The sequence below is a fragment of the Tamandua tetradactyla genome, chromosome 26 (assembly GCF_023851605.1).
Source record: "Tamandua tetradactyla isolate mTamTet1 chromosome 26, mTamTet1.pri, whole genome shotgun sequence".
NCBI lineage: Eukaryota > Metazoa > Chordata > Mammalia > Pilosa > Myrmecophagidae > Tamandua > Tamandua tetradactyla.
The window spans coordinates 17071007-17096528 of record NC_135352.1 but is presented as its reverse complement, the minus strand read 5'-3'; the positions used below and the strand labels follow the sequence as shown (position 1 = coordinate 17096528).

The following is a 25522-nucleotide window of genomic DNA, read 5'->3' as shown; positions in this document are numbered from 1 at the left end:
TGTAGCACCTCCTTTTATACAAGACCTTATAAAAGTTCTTTGGAAAATATTAAAGAAGCTCTAAAATGGAGGCTTATGTCATGCTTACAGATGAAAAAGACTTAGTATTGTAAAATTTTCAATTCTTCCAAAATTGCTCCATAGAGTCAGTGGCACTTAAAATCACAATTCTTACAGTGGTTTTCAAGAAATTTGACAAGCCTGTTCTAAAATGTACATGAAGAGCAAAGAGAATTTTTGAAGGGGTAAAAGATGAAAGGACAAAGCCACCCAAATGTCGAAACTTTTTAAAAATATCCTGTGCTGGTTTGAAAGGATGTATGTACCCTAGAAAAGCCGTGATTTAATCTTAATCCCATTGTGTAAAGGCAACCGTTTCTTCTAATCCCTCTTCAGTATTGTATGTTTGAAATAATCAGATCATCTCCTGGAGATGTGATTTAATCAAGAGTGGTTGTTACACTGGATTAGCTGGAGGTGTGTCTCCACCCATTTCGGTGGGTCTTGATTATTTCAGTGGAATTCTATAAAAAAGGAAACATTTTGGAGAAAGCCGGAGATTCAGAGAGAGCAGAGCAGAACAATTTAGCCACAAGAAGCAGAGTCCACCAGCCAGCGACCTTTGGAGATGAAGAAGAAAAATGCCTTCTGGAGAGCTTCATGAAACAGGAAGCCAGGAGAAGCAGCTACCAGATGATGCCGTGTTCGCCATGTGCCCTTCCAGATGAGAGAAAAACCCTGAACCTCACTGGCCTTCTTGAACCAAGGTATCTCTCTGGATACCTTGGATTGGACATTTCTATGGACTTGTTTTAATTAGACATTTTCTCAGCCTTAGAGCTATAAACTAGCAGCTTATTAAATTCCCCTTTTTTAAAAGCCATCCTGATTCTGGTATATTGCATTCTGGCAGCTAGCAAACTAGAACATCCTATAATTACTACAGTGTAGTATTTGTGAAGGAACAGACAGATTGACTAGTGAAATAGAAGAGAGAGTCCAGAAAAATCCACAGAGATAGAATTTTTATATATGACAGAGGCGTCCTTAAGATAAATGAAGAAGAGGGCTGATGCCTGGAATTGGTTACAAAGGTAAAATTAGGTCAATCTCATCTCTCTATCTCTATCTCTCTTTCTCACACACATGCATACAATTCAAGATGGAGTAATGATTTAAATATGAAAAGAAATGTTTGGACTATTTAGATGAAAATCTGAAAAGATAAATTTCAACTTGGGGCAGTTAAATAAGGAGTTCTTAAACAAGATGGAAAGGATGCTAATTGTGTAATCATAAAATAAAAGATGGACATGTTTGAATAAACATATGTTAAAATTTAGAATTTCTGTTCATAGAAAGATTTTATAAAGAAAGCATTAAAAAAAAAAACCCCACAAAATGGAAAAAGACATTTGCAACTCAGAAACAATGTATTAGCATCCAAGAATGTAGAAATAATTTTGTTTAAGAAAAGATAAGAAAGCAGACATGAAGCGTGCACAGATGGTTCAGTGGTAAAATTCTCGCCTTACATACAAGAGACTCAGGTTCCATTCCCGGACCGTGCACCCCCCCCCCCCCCCAAAAAAGGAAAAGACATGAAAAGTTATGAATGACCTTTCCATAACAATGGCCAATAAATGCAAGTTAAATTCACAATAATATGCCATTTTACAAGCTCTAGGTTGACACTAATTAAAGTCAGTATAACTGGTATAAGAATTTTATAAAACAGTTTGGCATTGTATCTTCAAGTTAAATATTCATATATTCCAAAAATCAGGAACCTCACCCCTAGACATATACTTGAGAAACACTCTTGAATTTGTTCTCCAGGAAACATGCATAAGAACATTCTTTGAATCAATGTTCATTGCAGAAAACTAGAAATAATCCAAATGTCTATTGATGGGAGATTAGATAAAGACATTGCAGTCTATCGACAAAATGGAATATATACTAATATAAAATAAAGTAAGTCCCTTAATGTACAATACTAGATTTTTATAAAATAATGTTGTGGAGAGTAGAGGAGGCAAGTTTTGCGAGGCTGCATAGAACAGAATATCATTATTACAGAGCTTGAAAACGGACCTAAATAATATCTCATTTAGACATACATAGATATGATTTAAACCCTCTACTTTTAAAGAAGCAAAGGAATAAAAAGCAAAAACAAAAACCTTTAGGAGAGTGTCACACCTTGGAGGGAGGTGGGGATGGGATAGAAGAGGAGTGTATAGATAGTTGTGTGCCATAAGCAAGCTTCCGTTTATTGGGTGGAACGGTGGTGTCACAAAAGATCCTTGTATTAAGCTTTCTAACTTTCATATATGGAACATATGTTCCATGTTATCAATTAAGTACTCAAGTACAATAAAGAGAGCCCTTTAAATATGTTAATAAATGTGAATAGGTTTTAACCTTAAAGCTTTAGAGGGAGTTTTATCATCGTGTTTTAAATCTTTGTTTATGGAAGTTCCTCCAATTCGACTGTAAAATGCTCAAAGGCAAAGATTTTGCTTAAGAATTCTAAGTTACGCTTGGTAAATATGGCACAGGAATACATTAAGTTGAGGAAGAAAAGAGAATGTCTGCTGCTTTTATGCCCCTTTGCACAAGCTTAGATTTCATCTGACTCTGTGCACTTGGTCTTGTTCACATCACATCTAACCCTCCTAGTTGAGAAGATAAATGTCCTTCTGCCTAAAGCCCTTAGGGCTTTATGAACTTCACTTTGGTGCTCCAAGAACTCAAACACCAACTCTCCAAATTGCCCCAAGCTCTTGACCATCCTTCTCAGTGTGCCCCGAGATTGGTCTTCACTTTTAGCCAAGAACTTGAGTGGCTCTTGACTCTTAGGAAAAACTTTTCATTGTGTCCAAATTTCATCTTTTTTCTCTTCCTTTTATTGTAGGTTATTTCTTTCGCTTATCCTTTGGACTGCAAAGAAAAAAAAAAGTAGGGAGGTTAGCTGCCATTTTCTCCTTCTAGCTCTTCCAGACCCTTTCATGTCCCCCATAAATAGAACTTCCTCTCTGTCCCGGATGGTCCTCTTTGCTCTCTAGGGAAGGTTGATATTCCCAGTCTTTAAAGACATAGGTCCTGGGAATCCAGCAAAATGTCAGGTTCCTGTTTCCTCATCAGAGAATAATAAGCCAAAAATAGAAACTCCGAAGAGAGCTATTAGAACAATGCTGCTTCCTCATAAGCAGAAACGAGCAACCCCAATTTGAAGACAATCAAGCACAAAAAGTACTTGTAGCTGCTTCATGTGAAATCTGTAATAAATTCACAATTTTCAACAGGCCCTCTTCAAAAGTCAGACAAAATTAAAGCTTTTTCATAAACCAACACCAATAACTAAGGAATGTGAAAAGCACAACAGTGAATGTTCACTTAAGCTGAATACGTATCACATTACTCTCTTCTGTTCTTTGGATGGACTCTTTGAAACTAATCCATGGCCCGACAGGTCATATTTTTAAAGCATTCTCCTTCCGTGATATGTCTCTTATAGCAGAGAAGTAAAAATCATCCCCAGCAGTTGTTTTCCTTTGTAGCTAATAGAACCTAGAACTTTCTGCCATAATTAAGGCCCAAGTTCCAGGACCCATATTCCCACAAGAATGACAAACCTGATACATATGCAATCATCCCATATTTCCATGCTAAATAACAGTCTTTTGTGAAGTTCCTTGAATGCTGGCAACCAGTTAAAAGCACCTCCTGAACACCTTTGCTTGTTTTTCTAAGACTGTACGGAAAGCTGCCTTGGATAGCCTCGAGATTTTTCAATTCAAAATCTCCAGTTCAAAATCACCAGATATATGTTGTCTGACAAAGAGGAAGTTTGCTTGCTTCTGATTTATTTTTATTCCCTTGTACTAATGATACCTATTCATCATAGTGATCAACAATAAAACCATAGGGTTATGGGAGCTCCAGAAGCAGCTATCACAGCTAATAAAACATGTGTTCAATGCTCTTCTCTAAAGACTGTTGGTAGAGAGCGAGCTTAAATGCCTTGCAATGTTACTTGGATTATAACTCTGTTGAATTTTTCCTGCTTTCAAAGGGGAGTTCGATTTAGATGTAAAGAACAGATCCATCTGCACCAAGTACAAGTTACCAAGAACATAAGTGGCAAAGACATTTTATTCCTCCTGTTGAGGATAGATTGCCATTACATTAGGAACGTAAAGTTCCCAGGTGGGTTTAGGGTTTTTCAGATCTTCTTGGCCACATGTGGTATACGTTATCATGGGCTACAGGATGAAATGGCAGGTGAAGAATTGGTAACATTATCTTGAATAAATCTGGGCAGAATCTGCACAGGCTAGGGTGAAAATGTACTTGCTGAACTATGAGGCTTATGTATCCCCATTGACCTCACAGCGGTAGGTTTGGGCCCTTCTGAAAGAGGTAAGATTATTATCTCTGAAATAGTGAGATTCTCATTGTGCATCTCCTGAGCCTACCATGGGGCATTCCACCTTGCAGTGTACACATGGAACAGTATGCAAAAATGAGATCCTCCAGCTGTGCTTCCTCTCCCCTACTAATAAGGTAAGATGAGCCAGTAGTTTCCAATAAGGAGAAAAATGCCCCTCAAATATTGTTGTTGCTATATGTGCAAAAGCATCAAACAGTGTGACTCGGTCAGCATCCTTGAGCACAGTGTATATCGTGGGGTCACAGTGCAATGGCTTCAGAGAGAAAAGATGAAGCTTGTACCAGCTCTGCCACCGACTAGCTTTGTGATCTTGGGCAAGTCATTGAGCCAGTTCGTTGACCTTTAGAGAAAGGGAACTGAAGGGTATTTCATAAGGGGGATGGGCAGAATTGGGCGAAATGTCCCTTCTAAAGGAGCACACATAGTTTGAAACCAATATCAAGTTATATTTTTACCTTCAAAAAAAGTGAAAAACTATTTTTAAAAAATAAAAACTGTGGAGGATAAAACCCACAAATTTTCGTCCGGTAGAAATTGACAGCATACACTTCTTCTTCCAACTAGATGCATAGGCATGCCCAGGACAGGGAAGGGATTTAAGGGGAAGGGCATGGAGAGACAGAAGATATGTAGGGTGAGGGAAATTACTGTTGAGAAGCCCCGTGTAGACTGATGTGCTGAATTTACACCTAAAGAGTTGGTGAAATCCTTCTGTTCTAGTTTGCTAGGTGCTGGAATGCAATATACCAGAAACGGAATGGCTTTTAAAAAGGGGAATTTAATGAGTTGCTAGTTTACAGTTCTAAGTCCGAGAAAATGTCCCAATTAAAACAAGTCTATAGAAATGTCCAATCAAAGGCATCCAGGGAAAGATACCTTGGTTCAAGAAGGCCGATGAAGTTCAGGGTTTCTCTTTCAAGTGAGATGGCACATGGCGAACACAGTCAGGGCTTCTCTCTCGGCTGGAAGGGCACATGGTGAATACAGTATCATCTGCTAGCTTTCTCTCCTGGCTTCCTATTTCATGAAGCTCCCCGGGAGGCATTTTCCTTTTTCATCTCTAAAGGTTGCTGGCTCGTAGACTCTCTGCATCTCATGGCTTCATCGTTCTGCTCTCTCTGAATCTCTCTGGATCTATTTCTCCAAAATGTTTCCTCTTTTATAGGACTCCAGTAAACCAATCAATACCCACTCAAATGGGTGGAGACATGTCATCTCCTAATCCAGTTTAACAACCATTCTTGACTAAATCACATCAACCAGGGAGATGATCTCATTATGGTTTCAAACATACAGTATTGAATTCATACAGTATTGAATTCTACCTTTAAGAAATGGGATTTATATTAAAACATGGCTTTTCTTAGGGGGCACACTTCCTTTCAAACCAGCACACCTTCCAACACACATCGCTGTGGTATCCTAGTTCACTGGCATGGCTACTTTTCTTCATTATCGTAGTATTTCTGTGCCTATTTTTATATCCATTGGACCCTGTTTCCCCCTCATACTGTGAAACATAAGCAGCCTTCATTCCATACAAGAAAGGAATCTGTCCAAGGATGTCTGGCCTTAGTATCACATGTAAACCCTGCAGATGCAATCATCTCTTTTACCCTATGAATAACAGCAACGGGCTTTCAGGAGAACATGGAAGGAAAGTCTCTGTTTGTGTGCTACAATTTTGGCCGACACCATCATCTTCCCCAAGTCTGTCTCCATCCCTTCTCTTATCCCTTCTCAGAACCCTGCACTCTCATACCTTTAGGGTGGCAGTCATTACCTAGAGCTTAAAAATGTTTATTTATCCTGCCGCTACCCTAGGAGATCCTCCCTGGTAGAGACCATTCACTAGATGCCTTCACAGCTCCAGCAAATACTCAGGTCTAAATTATCTGTTCTTTCATGATTAGAAGGTATAGAACACTTGCAGTGAGCTTGAGGAAAACTATTATGGAAATCTTGTAGTTGGACAACCAACATTTGCTTGAACAAAGAAGATATTTTGCAAGGACCTATGGGAGATTAAAAGTTGCTACCAAGAGGAGAAGCACAGCCTCTAATGCTGCAAGACATTGGACTGACCCTTTTTGAGGAGCATGAGTACAAGGCAGCATGTGTTTAAGAAACCTTTGAGCAAGACACACAGCACACATCAGGGTAAGGCAAACTCATTGCCTGTTGGGATTCATTTGTCGAGGCCATTCAGCAAGTCTCCATGGAGCATGCAACACATGCCCTAGATGCTACTACTACAGCAATGAGAGAATCACCTGGGGAATGTTCAGAATGGGTGACAGAAAGTAATTTCTATTTAATTGAACAATGGCTAAGATTCAGCAATGAGTAGAGATGAAGCTGAACATCATCCATGCATAATATACACAAAGCAATATTGGGTAAATAGGGGGCTGTTCCCCCTGCCATCCTCCTACACAACAACTTATAAAAAGAGTTCTGCATAAAACTCTTTTTATGGAGCGTGCTATATGACATTTGTATCCTTGCCATTTTATTATGCTTATTAACAGGAAGCAGTTTTTCCATAACGTTTCCTTTTTTATAAAAGTCAAAGCGGTCACTGTTAAGACCAGAAGGGAAAGGGAAATCATAACAGCCATCCTTCATAAAGTGTGCAGGGCTGGAGAGTTAGGTCCATGATATCAGGAAAGAACACACTGATGTGGGTGAGTTAGGGATTCTGTGGTCCAAAGAGCTTGTGACTCTCAACTCTCAACTCCAACCCCCACCCCTTTCAGGAAAATACAGTACAGTTTCAATGAACAAGAAGATTCTTGATTCTTTTAGAGCTAGGAGGGGAAGAAAGCAAACACTTAAAGCTTTTTTATTGACGCAATTGTCTGAAAAATAAAATCAGGAAGAAATTTGCAGACTTGAAATCTTTTTACAAAGACCACCTTCTGAGATTGGGAAAAATCCAGATGAAGTCGACACCCTCGAACTTCCTGCCTCAGAGAAAGAGAGAATGAAAGAGGGGGAGAGAAGGAAAGAAATCGGAAAAACAGAGCTTCACAGATCTTAGAAATTCTCCAGAGGAATAACAGGAAAAAAAGGAACATTCAAGAGAACCATCTTTTAAAGAACATTTATTCAAAGGGATGCATTTAGAAAAAGTCTGGTTTGTTGGTTTATTTTTAAATATTATTCTATTAGGGAAGAATTATCATTCATGAACGAGATGCAAGAAATTGCTTGATCTGTAATAATGGAAGTGGATTAAAGGCTTACATTTTTGGCTGATCACCAAGTTAGTTGGATTTTATTCTACAAAAGAATAAACTATGTTATTATATCATGAGACGTTTCTTTATAATTTGCTATGGCACAAACAGGACATTATAAAATTATACAAATTAGTTACAAAATTAATAGTAAGCAAACTTTGAGGGATTTTTTTACCCAAAATTATAAACATACCTTTTGTCTCAAATGAAGAAAAACTATGAGCTTGGATTTTAGTGTTCATTGCACATGGCAGAGGTAGAATAGTGGTGGAAATACAGAAATTGCAATTCTACATTTAGCCCATATTTCAAAAGTTAGTTTGAAGTACCCTCAGCTGCTGACATAGGAAGTGCTAGCGACATCCGTGATTTCAAAATAATAATAGTGGCTTAATTTCAGACAACGGTCTTCATATATTGTACAGTGTGTTCTCTGTGGAAATAGAGAACAAAGCAATCTTTTGGAGTTTTCTCAAATGCCAACTTAGCATTTTAAATAGCAAAGGAATTTTTAATGGGCTCATCCACAGTTAGAACATTTTCTTGTCTATATCTTATCAGGGCTTCAAAAAAAGCAAAACTTCCAGAAGTCACATTAGTAGGAATAGCAATGAGCTGACAGCTAGGAGTTCTTTGTTTTAATTCTTACCCAGTTTTACCCTGCACAAATCATTTTATCTCTCTGGGCTTCATATTCTTTATAAAGTAAAGGAGTGAGCCTAGATGATGGTTAAACTTCTTTCTTACTCCAAAATAATGGATCTTGCCCAGATTTCTCCATTGACATTCCATACTTAAAGAAGGCTCAACATTTTGGCTAGAACTAAAATACTTAACTCTGGTAATATTTGATTGTTGTATTCGCATATATGACAAACATTTTGTTCTATAGCCCCTGGAATCATTCTGCTTTCTTTTGAAACAGTTTTGCTGTAGACTCTTCCCAACATTCAGAGGATTTTTCTATACTGATGATGTCAGCTCCTTGCACCTAAAAGCATCAGGGTTTCTTGATCACTCTTGGGCACTCCAGCAATTTTTCAAATCTTGCTTTACTGTCCAGCCTTATGGTTGCTGTTAGTTCTCCTTGAACCTATTCCCTACTTTAATAGAGTATTTTGGAGAAGATTAGTGATAGATAATTCTTCTTTTATGGGGCATACACTGCCCCATAAAGGATAATCAAAAAGGAAAGTTTTTTTTTTAATTCACGTTTTTCACCTTCTATACAAGCAACAAGTGTGATTGCTTCACTGGAGAGGGCAGGGCTGGGGCTGGAGTGTGACCACATGGCCTGTCCAAACCAGTTGTTTTGGCATCAGCCTAACGCTGGCTGCTGTGCCATTTCTTGCTCCTACCTCCCAGCACAAAGTGAAAACTCCCAACAAGGGTTTGGGCGAACTTTGTTTTTACTTTCATCAGTTCACTTAGCGTGATTTGTTTACACATTGGCTTTTGCTAGAAGACTGCTTGTGTTTTAATCTCCTTGGTATCCTTAGCATATCCTATAATATCAAATCATCTAGCTATATTAATGGTGAACTTTCTTTGTTTTCTTGAAAATAAACATTATACGAGTTTTTTTCTGTTTCTTCCCATGACCAACATATTTATAAAAAATTTTCTACTTTAGTTTACATTCGTATCTTACTTTTAACTTCATCTGACCTGATTTAGCTTCCAAGAGCCTTTCAGTTAATTATTATAATAAAATAGTATGTTAGGAGCAGATTTTATAATATATAAAATAATTACATACTATAAAATATAGTATATATAGTAATATTTTTGATATAGTATATACAGTAATATTTTTGACAAGAGCTTTTTCTCTCTCTTTTTTTTTTTTTTTTTTGCAAGGACAGGAGTTGAACCCGGATCTCTGGCATATGGCAAGGGAGAACTCTCCGTACTAAGCCACCGGGGCCCGCCCTATAGGAGCATATTTTAGATGATTCAAAAAATAGCCATAGAAAATGATGGCCTTTAAAATAATGTTTTCTTCTTTTGTTCATTTAGTAAACACGTATCAACTAGTGTCATTGGGACATAGTTCCCACTCTAAGAAAGAAAGACATAAAAAAATGCTGAGTGCAACCAAAGAGTCATGCACAGCAATAGAAATGCATCAAGAACAAAGATTTTAAACCCAATTTTGCAGTTTAATACAGATTACATAAACCAAATGAAGTCTAAAACTGGGCAATGTTTTCAATTAGGGCAATTACAAAATAAACTAATTGTGCTACCATTCGAATGCATCGATAACACTGCAGATTGCATTTTGATGTCTTGAACTGATTTTCTGCGGTTCAATTTACAGCTGGAGCAGTCTGTAAAAGCACCCAGGAGCTCACTCTTGGTTGGCAGAATCTGTATTAGGAACTGGCCATAGCTTTCAAACTTGAGGATCCACTAAGACAATATTCACTTGAGACCTCAACTACCTGTCAAGTCCTGTATGAAGGAAATGTGGCAGGCATGTCATTCCTGCTTCCGAGGGCGATGTAGGCAAAGCAGAATGTATTCACGTGTGGCATCCATTAGCCCACAAGCCCTGCTTGATGCTGAACAGGAGAGCAAAAGGATTGCAAGGGAAAAGAGCCATGTGATCAGAAACGCTAGGGAATGCAACCCAGGGGAACCATCTGTAATTGTAAAAAACACAAAAATTCTGGAAACTAGATGTCAAGCACATCTCACATTTCATTTAGCCTGGGTTGCAATATGAAGTCTATATGTAAGGTTGGAGGTGAGGGACCACAGGGCATCCTGCAGCCTTTGAGGGTGCCTGAATCACTCTAGCTCTTATCCTGTGTGAGATGGAAGCTTCTAGAGGATTTTGAGAAGGGTGATGTGATCTGAGATACACACGTTAACCGGCAAGTGAGGCATATGGTACACTTCAGGCAAATATTTCTTGTGCTCGTGAAGGGTTCTTGGTTTGCAATATTTGCTTTTTTTTTTTACATTTTTCCTTCTAGCTGCTCCAGGATATAAAAGGCTGAAATTTTTTTTTATCATCACAATTGACTTTTTTTCTTTCTTGTTTTGAGTGTGTGAAAAACTACAAATATACCAAAAAAAAAAAGCAATACATTTCAAAGCACAGCACCACAATTAGTGGTAGAACATATTTCAGAGTTTGACATGGGTTACAATTCCACAATTTTAGGTTTTTACTTTTAGCTGCACTAAGATACTGGAGACTAAAAGAGATATCCATTATAACTGTTTATAGTATTTGCTTTTATAAACAAAAGAGTCATTCTGATCCTCAACCTACTTGGTGGGAAGTGTCCACAGACCGTGATTTCAGATGAATTCTTTCACTTCTGCCTAACCTAGAGTTTTTACGATTCACTTATTCAGTCATTCAACAGATATTTGGTGAGAGCCTACCCTCTTGCCAGTGGGGACTCAAATAACAAGATGCTGGAGTTCACAGAAGACTTAGCCAAGCTTGTCCATTCTCCATAAATGTTTCCATCTCTATACCCCAAACCACACTGTCACACATATTATACATTTTCAAAATATTAAGAAATTTTTTTCTACCTCTTTCTTTATTACGGACCCATCAGACAAAGTTGTTCCAAATAACTCCTCCTTTCTTGCTGGAATTTGACCACTACTCTTTGCCTTCCCAAGACGTGGTAGAAATTATCTGTTAAGATAATAATGTACTTAGTGAATGTGTTTTACGTATGAGGTAAAGTATTTTAGTAAGACAGTAACTTATTCTTTTTCTTAATAGACGTTTCAACTACCAGAACTGGATTTTTTTTCCCCAAACAATTCTTTACTTTCTCATGTTACATGCTAGTTTGCTTCACCAGATCTTTATTTTTTTTAAGCTCACGAAACTGTGACCTCGTATAAGTTTCCCAGGAGACGTGATTCTCAGCGTTTTGTTGGACAAATATTTGTGTTTTTTTGTAACTACGTGAACAAGCCAAACTGCACGTAGTCCAGAAAATAATTCTGTCCTTTTCACTACACTTTTTAAAATGCCGTATTCAAAGAATACTAGTACAGAGACAATTAAAGTATTTTAATTTTACCATTTAAATGAGGGTGATGTTGAACCTTGGCACATAAAATACACTTTAACCTTCTGAGAAAGGTTTCACAATATGTCCTCATTTTACTTGTCACATGTGTGGTCGTGAAAGAAAAAATAAAGCAGATATATTTCACAAATTCAGAAAATATATTTTTGCCCAAAAGTTAGCATAAAATTTTTTTGTTGCATGCCAACACATATGTTGGCAAATACAGAAGGCAGCCTGTGGTTGAATTTAACATAAAATAATAACATTTTTACCATGGTAAGTAAATACTTTTGACTTTCAAATAATAGTAAGTTGAGTAAAAACAAAAACGTAGTCAAGCTAATGGCATTTCTATAAATCCTTCTGAGAATAGTCATGTGATATTTAAGGAGATATTGCTTCCTTAGGCCAGACAAATGAGGTAGCTGCTCAGTTCATGCTTGGTAGACATTTTTACCTGAAAAAAAATTAAAATGCCTGGTCTATCTGCCCTATTAGTAAACATCTTAGGAATTTCTCAATTTTTGTTACATAATAACCAAAAACAAGAATAGCCATAAATGACTCAGCTTTACTCATCTTTTGTGATAAAATGAATAATTTCTTGTCCTCTCCATGCATATGAATTACTGCATTGCATCCCTCTTTATTTTGATGAAAAAAATATATATTTTAAAAGATTTCATCTTTAAAAAAATTCATCTTTTGATCTTGGTGAAAATTTTGAAGAGACTCAACGTGACTTTGGGCCAGTCATTCATCTATTTCTGATTTCTTCTGTAAAATAAGGAAGAAATTACCTTATGCGGTTATGGCAAAAAACAAGTAAAGTGATGCCTCTGCTCTCCTTCTGAAAGATATAAAGAGCAAAAAACTGTAAGCTACTATTGTCATTTCTTTACTATTACTCACATAATGGCTACTTTCACTTGGAAGCTGCAGCCAGCAAAGCTATAGAGACAAATTCACAAAAGCAACTATTGGAAGCATCTTGATGTTAGACTATCCCAGCAAGGAAACCCATCAATCTCAGCACCATTAAGCGCGTGTCACTGTGTACATAGTCTAATCCTGAGACCAAAGCTTTTGTCAGGAGAGATAGCCATAATTGGATTGATCAGATGTATAGAAAAATCAGCATTTCTCAGGTTTTGGTTACTTTATTTGCTCTACGTTAGGGGCCAGGGAAAACATGTTTTAATTCTAAAACAGTTTGCGATGATGTCGTGTACAGAAATGCTAAAGTTTGAGAATAGAGCAATTAGTTTAATTAGCCACTTTATTTTATTTTCATGATTATATGGTATTAATTTGTACCTAATGAATCAGCAAGTGTTTGGAAAGTTAAAAACTTTTCCTTGCATTGATTTGGGCATGAGGATGCCTGGATATTTCGACATCAAATAGGGACTGCTGTAGTTTCTCCTCTAGCCAGGGATAGGACAATGTGAGTTGAGAGACCTTTTTAATCTCATTGTATAATATTTAATTTCCAGAACAGATATAGCTATTAAGATCTATCAGGTTATGAACAGGTATAGATAGAACCATGATCTAGTCCAGTTTTTTTAATGAATTAGTCTTTAATTTTATACTATATATTTATAAGGAAATATATATCTTGTTAAGAAAAATGCATTTTAATATTAAATTGACTAACAAAACTTCAAATGGTACTGTAATCTTATTGCATCTTTAATATAAGAGTTTTAAAGGCTATCTCTCAAATAAAAGTGGATGCTAGGAGCAGTGACAGCAAGTCAGAATTAATATTAATCACTGTTAAATGGGTTAGGAAATACCCAATACATGGATTTAATCTGGTCGAAACCAGGCAAAATATATTTAACCTCAATTTTCCTTTATCTCATAGTTATCTTAAGAAAGTTTGACCCCAATATATCCTTTATGTTTGTTGTGATAGCTTTATTCAGAAAAAAATTGTTATGTACCCTAACTTTGCAAGACTTATTTATGAATAATTTCCCACCTGAAAATACGAAATCCTCAACATATTATTGTCACATTCTAGACAAAGGAAAAATATTCAGGAAATGAAGTTACAATTTAAGGTAAAAATATATTTTCTGTTCCCAGCTTCTACTTTTCTTTTCAAATTAAACCCTCTAAGTGTCCTTACCACTAGTTTTAATTGTGTGTTTAGTGTAGATTTTCTTTTTGAGTCTATAAAAACGTGTTTTCCAAAGTTCATAGGAAAATGAATCTAAAGAATTATGAATTGCTATAAGGCTCAGGGATTAAAAATTGCCAATTCCAGTGGCACATGTAATTGTTGAAGCTCCTACAACAATACAGAATTGTAGAAAAATTGCAATCTGATATTACAAAGTTAAAGTTACCACGAGTTAAAAATATTTCCTCAATTGGATAACTATGCCATTGTGTTCTTCATCCAGATTTGGGTTTTTCTTCAATACCACAACCTGCTACTAACATGCAAAAGGGCAATACAGAGTTCAATTCTCTGGGGTCAGACTCCTATCCTGCCCTATGTTTGCCTTGACATAGACAATACTTTAAAAATAATAGATAGCCAGAGACCCAGGTTCAATTCCTGGTGCCTGCTCATGCAAAATAAATAAATAAATACATAGAAGTTTAAAAATTGTGCTTTTGGGGAATTAAAACAAACACCCAGGTGGTGCAATTGTGGCTCAGTGGCAGAATTCTCATCTGCCATGCTGGAGACCCGGGTTCCATTACCAGAAACTGACCATGCCAAAAAAAATTCCCACCCAATCTCTTCCTCTTTAAAAGAGACAACTGCCCTTCATTTAACCCTGGAAATACTCCTCCAGGATTTCCAAAATTGTCTTTCCTTGTTCTTCCTCTTGCAAAGGCACAGGTAAACCCTATTTCTTCCATTACATCAGTTCCACGAGGGTTGAGTTATGTGCCAATCTCTACATCCCCAAAGACCGTCATTTATTGAAATCCAATAGTATACTTATCTTTCTACCAAAAACAAAAACAAAAAACAGACTCTATCAAGCCAGGGATCTCTGATCCTAGGTCATTTCACAATACTGGGATGATTTTTCGTAATTGCTTCGTAAGTTTAACCCTCTGGAATGATTATGGCTTGTAAGGTACAAGATGATCTTTAAGTTAGCTCCCTCAGTAACCCAGGAAATACAAACTGGCCTCCAACTTCATTGCTTGAGCTCATCCTGGTCTCAAAATAAAATGGCTAAAACCCATAGGAAGGAAGGACAGACACTTCGAAACCTCTGATGGCTCCCAGGAAATTATCAAAACATAGAGTGGCATTTCCTTGTTGTCAAATCTACTTCTTGTACATTTGTAGAAGAATATTAGAAACATCTTCTGTACCAAAAGTGTTCTAAAACAAGATATAATGAATCTGAAGTTAAAAGTAAAAACTAAATGCTGTGCACTATGAAGAAAAGAGGGCATTACTTTTGAAATTTTTTTCATTGCTATGTATTGTATATTCACATACATGAAATCATTCAAAGTGTACGATCAATGGTTCACAATATCATCTTATAGCTGTACATTTATCATCACAAACAACCTTTTTTTCTTGAGGACATTACTTTTAAGAAGGATAATGTAAACACCACCCTTAAAAGAAACTTTAGGAGATGCTGGAGAGAAACCAGTCTTTCAGCCTAAGACATGCCATGAACAATGCTTGAGAACATACTTCTGTTCCAGGGTTTCATGATTCATTACCACCCTTTTCTCCATGTGAGTGGAAGTGTAAGTGGAGTGACATACTATGGACTGAGCAAAGGGAGTGAGTCACCTGGGCGAGAGCCAGACTCAGAGATGGACACCAATTGACAACATTTCCAACTGAAGCATTTCCAAGATGAGTTTTGCTTCCTTTTTTTAAACTAATTGCACCCTTCAGAGTTAAATTTATTGGCCTTTGGTTCTCCCTGTTGCCTAATATCCTGGGTCTTGACTTTCAGAAATGTTTCTGTTCTCTGGACAAAGTTGGAAGGCTCAATTATTTTCTGTATATGCATACACCCATACACACAGCTGCTCACATACACACACCATTCTAGAATCCTTCAGGATGTGATAGAGAGAATTTGCATATATGTCTCCTCAAATCGTTAGATCTACAAGGAGGGTATTTTAATGTTTGAGATTCATTTACAAAATATTCTCAGAATGTCAGGGAAATCAAGTTAGCTAGTTCAACTGAAAAAAACAAAACAAAACATAAAAATAACAAAACAAACACATGACACAGCACAACACAACACCTTCTACACCAGAATGGGGAGCAAATATTAGACAAATTTTCATATATGTTCTTGTATCCTTAATCTTAGTTTATTTTCTGCATAGACCAAAATTGAAAGAAAAAAAAAAGAATCTTGGGAAACAGAATTTTTCCTAGAACAATTTAAGTTCTATAAGCTAGTGAGTCATTTTTTTTTCTTTTATGAATAATATTGAGAAGTAGTTATGAGTGGACTCTGGAGCTCGGTTTACTGAACAAAAGAATCCCATTTCCACCACTTACTAGTTCAGTAAACCTGGTCAAAAATGATAAAATATTTGAAAGTGTATGTCAAGCTGATTTTCCATGACCCATGCACTCAGCTGAAGTAAATCCAATTTATGCCAAATAGACAAGGTTCAAAGTCACATAAAGAGTAAGTGTCAAGTACTCAATAAAAATACATAAATAAGAATCATATACTATATAATTAGTATTATATTTATATTGATTATAACATTAAATATATAAGAATCATAACACTAGGATTTAATACAAATACATTAAAAATATTTGACAACAAAAAACCATATTTTAAACCTACTATTGGAGATGAGTAGACTTCAGGCGACCCTTTTATTTCTGTGGAAAATGGCCTCCATTCTGATTCCAAAAATCAACATTTGGGCAACTTATTAATCAGTAGAGAGCCATGTCGGTTAGTGCAAATGAGTCCTGAACACAATAAAGGTTAGAGGATTGCTTTGAAACCACAAGAATTGAGTCCCAGATTTTTTTTTCTTTTGTTTTAATAGCCACAGAGCCAAAGGTCTCTGCCTCTGTGTATGATGATTTTGTACTTAGTCACAACTAAATAACACGTCCAAGCCCTTGCCTCATAATGTCGATTTTTCCCACTGGGAGGGCTTTGTGGAAATCAGGAGAAGAAAGCAAGAAGTTGCTTTTTTTTTATTTTTTAGCCTTTCTCAAAATTTAAAATGGCAGAGAAAGAAAAAAGCAGACTGATTTAGATGTTCAAAAGGAGTATATTATTTGAGTAAATTTTGTTAGTGAAATACATTATAGCATATATTTTATATCCCGAAGGGTTGTTCTCTAATACCATGGCAACAAGATAGAAACACCATTAACACAGAGAGCAAATATTTTCTTCCGTCAGTTTTCATGCTTCTTTGTTCTCAATTATGGAACAATTGTGCATGTCGTTTTCTACTCTTTCCAGAGGGAATTACCATTCTTTCACCAATTAAAGGGATCCTTGAGGAACTAAATTTGCCATTAGGGCTCTATTTACTTATTTCCTTTTTAGAAAACAAAACAGACTTTTTTTTTTTTTGGCTTTCATTTAGTTTTTCTGATTTATAATTGTTAAGTTACTAAATCTTTTCCCACAGCTCTTCAGATAGTGACAATGTATATAAGGAATTTTATCAATAGTCTGATGGCTATTTCAGCCGTAACATATTAACAGATAACTTTAAACATCCCCTAATACATTGCTTGAGATTCTCTGAGTGTTTTTCTAAGTGATGATTAAAAATGGCACAAATGTCTGAAAAGTGTATTTCTCTATATCTCGGAGGAGCCCATTTGTATACTTCAGTTTGGCTGATTGAAGAATTTTTCCAAGGACTGAATATGCAGATTCCTCTGCTTTTTAAACTCCTAAACTGGAAACAAAAGAGGGCTGTCTGGTTCACTTTAGCTTTGCTTTCCTTTCTTTTATAACTGTTGTACCTCAAGGTAAGGCAATCCTACCCAAAAAACGAGGCTTTCCTACAATAAAGTCTAGTTAAGTCTGCAGACATTGGCAGGTCATAGATGTGAATTCTTCCCTCTTCATTACTGTACTTTTGCAAAATTAACCAGGTGTTCTGCTCTTTGGGGTTGGTAGAAGTAACAGGTCTAATAATTGGTGTGGCCTCACCTTGTGCCCACGGTTATAAATCTGGATTTGGGGTAGAAAGTCAGATGCTAGGGGCTTCGCAGCTATTGATTGAGCTCTACAGAGATCTACTCTATATCTCTGTGCTTTTGTCTCTGAAATACAGGCTTATGTTTGTTATTGCTTGGAACTTCCTGCTTCTTTCTTCAGATCACCCATTTAACCTCCCCCCTTTCCTCAAAAACAATTCTGTTCTCTGTTTCTGGTTAAAGAAGTGATGAATACAGCAATCTGTGGCCAACTGCCTTTTGGACAGAAATGGAAGGACACCAAGAGTGTGCATTAAAAGTGAGATACTAAAACAAAAAAATTTTTCATTGAAATTCTCTCTCTTTCTTTCATTCTCTTCCTCTCTCCTCTTTTCTCCTCCCTGCTTCTTTCCTTCCTCTTTCTTTCCTCTCTTTCCTCCCTTCCCTCCCTTAAACATGGAATTTGGAGAATACGTGAATTTATACACAAATATTCTATCTTTTTTGCTTTTAAGGCATCTGTGGAGTGAATGATTTTATTTATTATGAGGAATTTTCATATCTACAAATTTCATAGTTACCTACACAAATAGCCTTAAATGGATTTTTCTGACAAGTTTGCTTTCTGTCACATTTAAGACAAGTAAAACGTTCTCCAATGTTCATTTGTCAGCGTCCCTTGCTCCTTTAACTCTACCATGTGTCTTATCACTCCATGATCTTGGAAACAGGCCTTGACGTCCATTTAATTTAATACGTAGTTTCTGCTTTTTAAATTTTCTTTCTACCTTTACTGATATTTATTCACCTGAATTCCTTTAGAAGCCCATCCAAAATAAAGGTATTGAAAAATCTCCAAGTACATGATTATTGTCTTAAACTTTTTCAAGCAAATTATCTTCTTCTCTAGTTGTATTTCCACTTTTTTTTTGCACTTTGACTTTGTTCTCCTTAGATTATGAATTTTTCTGTTAATTTTTCCCCAAAGATATATCATATTTTTTGTTTTTTAAATCCTCCTTTTACCGATTGTGGCAGGCAGCATATGTTCTTTTTAAATGCCAATAATACTTCTATATAATTGAATAGTCAGAAGGCTCAGTTCAGCTTTTTACAGAACTACAGAGAATTGAATTTCTCACATTTTCATGGTGTCCATAAGAATCTACCAATTTTAACGCAAATAGAGATTTCAACTCCCTAATGTTCCACTAATAATATAGACTCACTGGAAAATAAACGCCCAAAACAAAGCATAGCAAAACAAAAACTTATCTTTGAAGGCATTGGAGAGCTACTGAGGCAGACAGGATATTGAGCGCAGGATAGCAGAAAGAAGGGACCCAAAGACAAGAGGCCCACCATTTGGGACGTGCCTTTCTTCTCAGAATATTTCCTGATCTTTTCAGGGAATTTGTCAAGGGATAAAAGGCACAGAATACAGGAAGGTCATTGCTAAGAGGCAAGAAGCCAGCACAACTTTCTGTAATCTTATAGTTTGGGAGAGACAAACATTAGAGTTTAGAGTTGCCACATCAGCCGTGACAAGAGGGAACATGAGCCCATAAAGAAGGAGGCACAGGACATAACATCAGAGTTTTGGTATTTAAGGCATTAACGAATTCTAAGGCTGCACAGGACCAGAGGATGAGAAGCCAGGTAGAATTTTTGCAGGCACATGGTGCTGAAGAGACAGATCCATTGCAGTTCAGGTCCAACCAGAGAAGAATCTAATGAACCACTCGCGCTCTCAGTTGGCACCCCTGGAGGGATGGAACCACACTGGCATGGGGAGTGCGGCAGAGAGGAGGAAACTTCAAAGACTTCAGCTCAGCCAAATGCCAACTGGTCCCTAACTGAATTTAATGTGATTGTCTCCCTCTGTAGCACTTACCAGGGAATAGGCTAAACCATTTTTGAAGTTAAAAAAAAATATCAGCCAGTTTCTACAATATTTCATTAAAAATGCCTGGCAGTGATCAAAAGTATGTGAGCATACCAAGGCACAGTGTTCTAGTTTGCCAGCTGCCGGAATGCAGCACACCAGAGATGGATTGGCTTTCCAAAAGGGGGATTTATTTTGTTAGTTCTTCAGAGGAAAGGCAGCTAACTTTCAATGGAGGTTCTTTCTTACATGGGAAGGCACAGGGTGATCTCTGCTGGCCTTCTCTCCAGGTCTCTGGGTTCCAGCAACTTTCCCCAGGGTGATTTCTTTCTGCATCTCCAAAGGCCTGTGCTGAACTGCAAGTGGTGAGATGAGGTATGCTGAGCTGCTTGGCCTGCACAAGGTTGAGCTCTCTCATTTAAGCACCAGCCAATTAAATCAAACCTCATTCATTGCAGCAGGCACACCTCCTAGCCAACTGCAGATGTAATCAGCAACAGATGAGGTTCACATGCCATTGGCTCAGGTCCACAGCAATAGAACTAGTTGCCTTCACCTGGCCAAGTTGACACCTGAATCTAACTACCGCACAAGAACAATGAAAAGCAGATAATAGACACAGAACATCTAAATATTAGATCCATCGGCTGTCGACTTCAAAAAAGCTGTGATTGACAGTTTCAAGAGAATAAGAACGAAATGGAGAATTTCCACAGAGATAGCTGCAAAATTCGCCAGATAATCAAATGGAAATTCTAGATGTACATCTACAATGACCAGAATTAAGATTTCAATAACTAGGTTCCACAAAAGATTTAACCAGCGAAGAAACTCTTAGTGAGTTGGAAAATCAGTAGTAGCCAGACGTATGCACAGAGGTAGGACAATGGAAAATATAAAATAAAAGGAGTGTGAATAACATGGATATAGACTAAATAATCAAAATTCATATCATTGGAATTCCAGAAGGGAAGGAGAGTGAGAGACAAAAGGGCAGAAGCAATAAAGAGAAAATGGCGGGTGGGCCATGGTGGCTCAGCAGGCAAGAATGCTTGCCTGCCATGCTAGAACCCGGGTTCGATTCCCGGTGCCTGCCCATGTCAAAAAAAAAGAGAGAGAGAGAGAGAAAATGGCCAGGAATGTCCCTAAGCAGGTTAAAGACACATTAATGGCAACCAACAGGAATAGGAACAAATACCAGGAAACCCATTTTTAGGGTGGTAACAGCAAAGTTCTTAAAAAATAAAAGCCAAACCCAAAAAGGTAATTCTAAAGGTAACTTGAGCGATACCAAAAATTAGGCCTAAAATGACAAAATGGCTCGAAATGAACAAATGCTCAGACTCCTCCTCTGTAATAGTTGATGCCTTGGAATCTATATTTGAGGAAAAATGAAAGAATATCCTAGAACCGTGCATGAAGCTATTATTGCTCATTTGATAAGGCCAAATCAATTAAGAAAATAGATTTAGATCCTATATCGCTTCTAGTTAGAGAAATGGAGACAATGGAAGTGTACAAATCAATAAAAATTTAATTAAATAGAGAAATAAACCTAAACAGTTATTACTGAAATAAAGCTACCATTTTTCAAATGGCAATGAAGTTCCATGAAGCATAATTTTGCCAAATACATAATCATCCTGAATCTAACATTGATGGTATTTGCTTGTATACTTATGATTTTAAATGGAAATGCAGAGGAATGCCTTATAGCATGTATTTATTATATATTTTTAAATTTATAATAGATGTGCAAGTTATAATAGAAAGTTTTATGAATTCTCAGACATTTATAATTTCTATTATAATTTGTAAAAGAAAATAACTGAATCACGACAAATTTGCCTATATTTGCTTTTATTTTTGCGAGGAACTCCTGCATTATAGAGCATTATAGAGCCACTCCAAAACTTTAAAAAAATCTATTGATTTATTTACATTATTTACACAATTAATACAAAACTTTGTGGATGCTGGGAGAATTCCAGGATATTGCTGGCTGGTTAAACTTGCACCTGAATACTATCAGTAAATGCTGGGTAAAAGAGATAGAGATGCCAAATATTTGCCGTTACTTTAAGGAACATAGCCTCATTATTAGCAAAGACCTGTTAAAGAAATGCTGCATACTGTATCTACCTTTTGAATATTCATAATGCTTATTATCATACAAAGGCTGGGAGAAGCATCATAACAAATAGAACTGTTTACCTAAGTGTAACAGTGTTTTCCTAACTATCAGCCAGAACCCTTTAATCCTGAAGGGCCTATTAATATTTTTCTTTATTTAAGGTTGAAGTTTCTAATGTCCATGAGGGATATTCCATGTGTAGGTCAGCATGATTTAACAAACCATGCGGGACAGGTGAGTCTTATAGATAAATCCAGGATATTGGAATTATGATATTTTTAATTTATTTTTCTCTAGTTTATTTTGCTCTAAATGCTAAAAGCACTATGGGTTCCATATGTTAAAGCAAAACTGGTCTCTATGCTAGACCAAAATAGATTTGGAAGAAATGTTCACAGGACATCATCTTTCCTCTGTCTTTGAAACCAGACACACTTGCCCATTTGAAGGCTTTTTTTAAACTTATTGAAGATGGATGAATCTTTTCATAATGGTAGTTCAGTAGAATTATCCTAGGATGCAATTCAAGTTTGAAATATTGGACTATTACATCACATACCATAATTAGAATTCCCTTGCCAAAGGAGTGTGAATAAAACTGTGTTCTTACAATTTCTAAGCACATATGAACCATAAATAGGGAGTAAAAGTAACTCAACACAAAAATGCTAGGGAGTAAAGTGAAAAGTAGTTATTGCTCTTCCTTCTTAAGTGATTTAAAAGATACTTCCTTCCATTAGTTGCAGAATAACCTCAGTGTGCTTTATCATCTAAAATTCCATGAACATTACTCTGTTATTGGTCTTCTCTTTGCTGTGTGTGTTTTTGCTTTTCAGAATTCACTACAATGGCCTACTTTGAAATGTATCTATAATATATGGATAGAAAACCACACACTTCATCTCAGAAAAATGAAGACTTCCTTTAAATTTTTACCAAAATCATCAATGTGTAGAAGCAATATCATTCTCACTAGACAGTCCATGGAGAGATGTAGCTAATCAAATGTTGAGACAGGAAATTTGAAACATTTATAGGAAAGCTACTTTATGTATTTATTTATATTAAATGTGTTTTCAAAAAAATAACAGTTTGTAACAGAAGTCTTTTGTGAAACTTAGTAAGAAAACACCAAGGAAGCCTTCAGGGATTATTAAGTAACTTTTAGGGGGCCTAAGGATTTTTTCTGTGTTTCTCAAAGTGGATTCCACTATTTCTGCAGGATACACTGGAAACAATAACAAAAAAAATACAAACAATTTTCTTTGATCAAAAAGGAGTAAGAAGCCCTTATGCAGCATATGCCACCTCTTCTTGAAAACTCATAACCAATAAGAGCATAAATACTCTCAAAGTTCTGCAGTAAATACACCAATATTTTCAAATTTTATTTGACTGAAAAATATTTTACTACTAATACCTATTATATCTCGTTAATCAAGTGTCCAGTAAAATGCACTTTTTGCACTGAGGAATATTGAATATTTATATGGCCATTTCATCCTCCTGCAGGGAAGAGTACTTAGAACAAGTTCAAAGGCCAATGGTTAAGAAAAATCACTTTTACCACAAGATTGTGTTTCGAGCTATTATAATCTCTCCATCCTCAAAAATGATTTGAGAAGGTTAAAGCATTATCTCTTATACTAAGTACATTTAGGAAAGACAGGCACCAAGGACTGTTCTGGCAACTGGATAGACGAACTCGAAGGTGCAGTAATGCTTCTCTCTGTGAAATCACAAACACTTAGCTGCAGTCTTTTGATATCAGATCTGCTGCAGAGTCTCAGAGAACTGGAGGACAAGAGTGAATTTAGGTTTTATCCCTCAAATGATTTTTGACTCAAGAGAGCATGCAGGATGTACAATTCTCATCAAGTCTGAAAAGAATATTCGGAGTGGGGTACACCAGTGGTGCAGTGGTAAAATGCTTGCCTGCCATGTGGGAGACCCAGGTTCGATTCCCGGATTGTGCTCCCACCCCACCCCACCCCCACCAAATAAAAGAAAAAAGAATACCAGAAATGGTACAAACATTAATAACACTTGAAGTTTCCTAACTTACACTTGAATGGATTATTAATTTGGACTTTGATAAAGCTGAGAAAATTGTTATCAGTCACAGCAAACGTAGTACCCAGACACAAACCTGTGAAAATACTTCACTTAGATAACAGAGGCCACAAGCCACTACCAACGAGCCAAGTCCAACATGCTACCTGTTTTTGTAAATAAAGGTTTGTTAGAACACAGACACATTCATCTGTTCATGTATTGCCTATGGTTGCTTTGGTACTAGAGCAGCAGAGTTGACTTGTGACTGAGCCACGGCCTGCAAAAGCCTAAAATATTTACTCTCTGTCCATTTGCACAAAATGTTTGCTAACTCCTGGTTGCAAACAAGGGGCATTGTTAGGTGTATGATAAGTACAATGCATGCTAAGTGGATGGAAAGAAATCATGGCGGGAGGGAGAGCTGTGAACAAGGAAGGCCTCAAGACTTTCGAGGCCTGAAAAAAAGTGAGAAAGCCAGTTTTGTGAGGATCTGGGGAGGGGTTTTCTTGGCAGAGAAAATCACACAGTTCAAAACACCTGTGGGAAATCCAGTGGGAGGAGAGTGGTGTGAGGGAAGGCATGAGTATTAAGAGACCCAGCCGTAGATGTGTGATCAACCAGAGCACAGCAACTTCTTAGCCAGAATAAATTTGTATTCTGAGTGATAGGAAGCTTTTGAGTTGTTTTAAGTTAGGGAAGTAACATGATCTGATCTGTTGGAAAACAATGATTCTAGCTGTTTTGTTGAAAACTGACTGCAAAGAGACGATGAGAATGGCGTGATGACTCCGCATTAACAAGTAAACAAGCTGTGATATTCACTCAGCCATCAGACTACACAAATACGATTGATAACACAATCTCACACCGGCAGCAAAGACAGTGCATTAGAGCAGTGGGTTTTCATCTCTGATTGCACATAACAATCTCCTGGGCCACTTAATAATGCCAGTACAGGGTTGCTTAAGGAGAGGTCCTAATTTACTTTCATTGGTATAGGACTTAGGCATCGCTTGTTTTTTGTTTGTGTGTGTGTATGTTTATTTGTTTGCTTAAAGCTCTCTAAGACTGAGAACCACTGCTTTAGTGAAAAATACCGGAGGTGGAAAATGTCAATGTCAACTTCATATCATGGCCAATTTTACAGTAGTGTAAAAGAGGACAGCACCAATATGCAGCGTAAATCACCACATGCGTTCACTCTTCCTGAGGCCCTTTATAAGAATCTCAAAATTACTCAATGTCTTGAGAGTTTTAAAATCAGATCGGGGACCCATTTTTCCGAAGGAGACAGAGCTCTGCTTAGGAGCTGTCGGTATTGAATGACCTTTAGCAATCCCAGCAACCCCCTGATTCTGCTATTTGAATCAATTTGTACTACATTTATGACCTTATGTGCTTACTGGCAAGAAATTCCGTAGATTGGGAGACTTAAACACATCATCTGCACCTAGACCATTTCCTAAAAGATAGCCTCAGAGGCCCCTGCAGTCCTGCTTACACAGCAGTCCCTAGGCGCTAGTTGCCAG

At 36.9% G+C, this 25522-nt stretch overlaps 1 protein-coding gene and 1 long non-coding RNA gene across 5 annotated transcripts in view; one reads left to right on the top strand and one right to left on the bottom strand.

Annotated features, from left to right (window-relative positions):
- DLC1 (DLC1 Rho GTPase activating protein) overlaps nt 1-25522 on the top strand; it is a 456370-nt gene that overhangs the window by 47166 nt on the left and 383682 nt on the right. The gene's annotated exons all lie outside the window — the stretch shown is intronic.
- LOC143669935 (uncharacterized) lies at nt 7738-12609 on the bottom strand. Its single transcript, XR_013169132.1, has 3 exons — nt 12560-12609; nt 11263-11371; nt 7738-8137 (listed from the first exon to the last, which is right to left on the bottom strand). It is a non-coding gene; the product is annotated as an uncharacterized LOC143669935 (long non-coding RNA).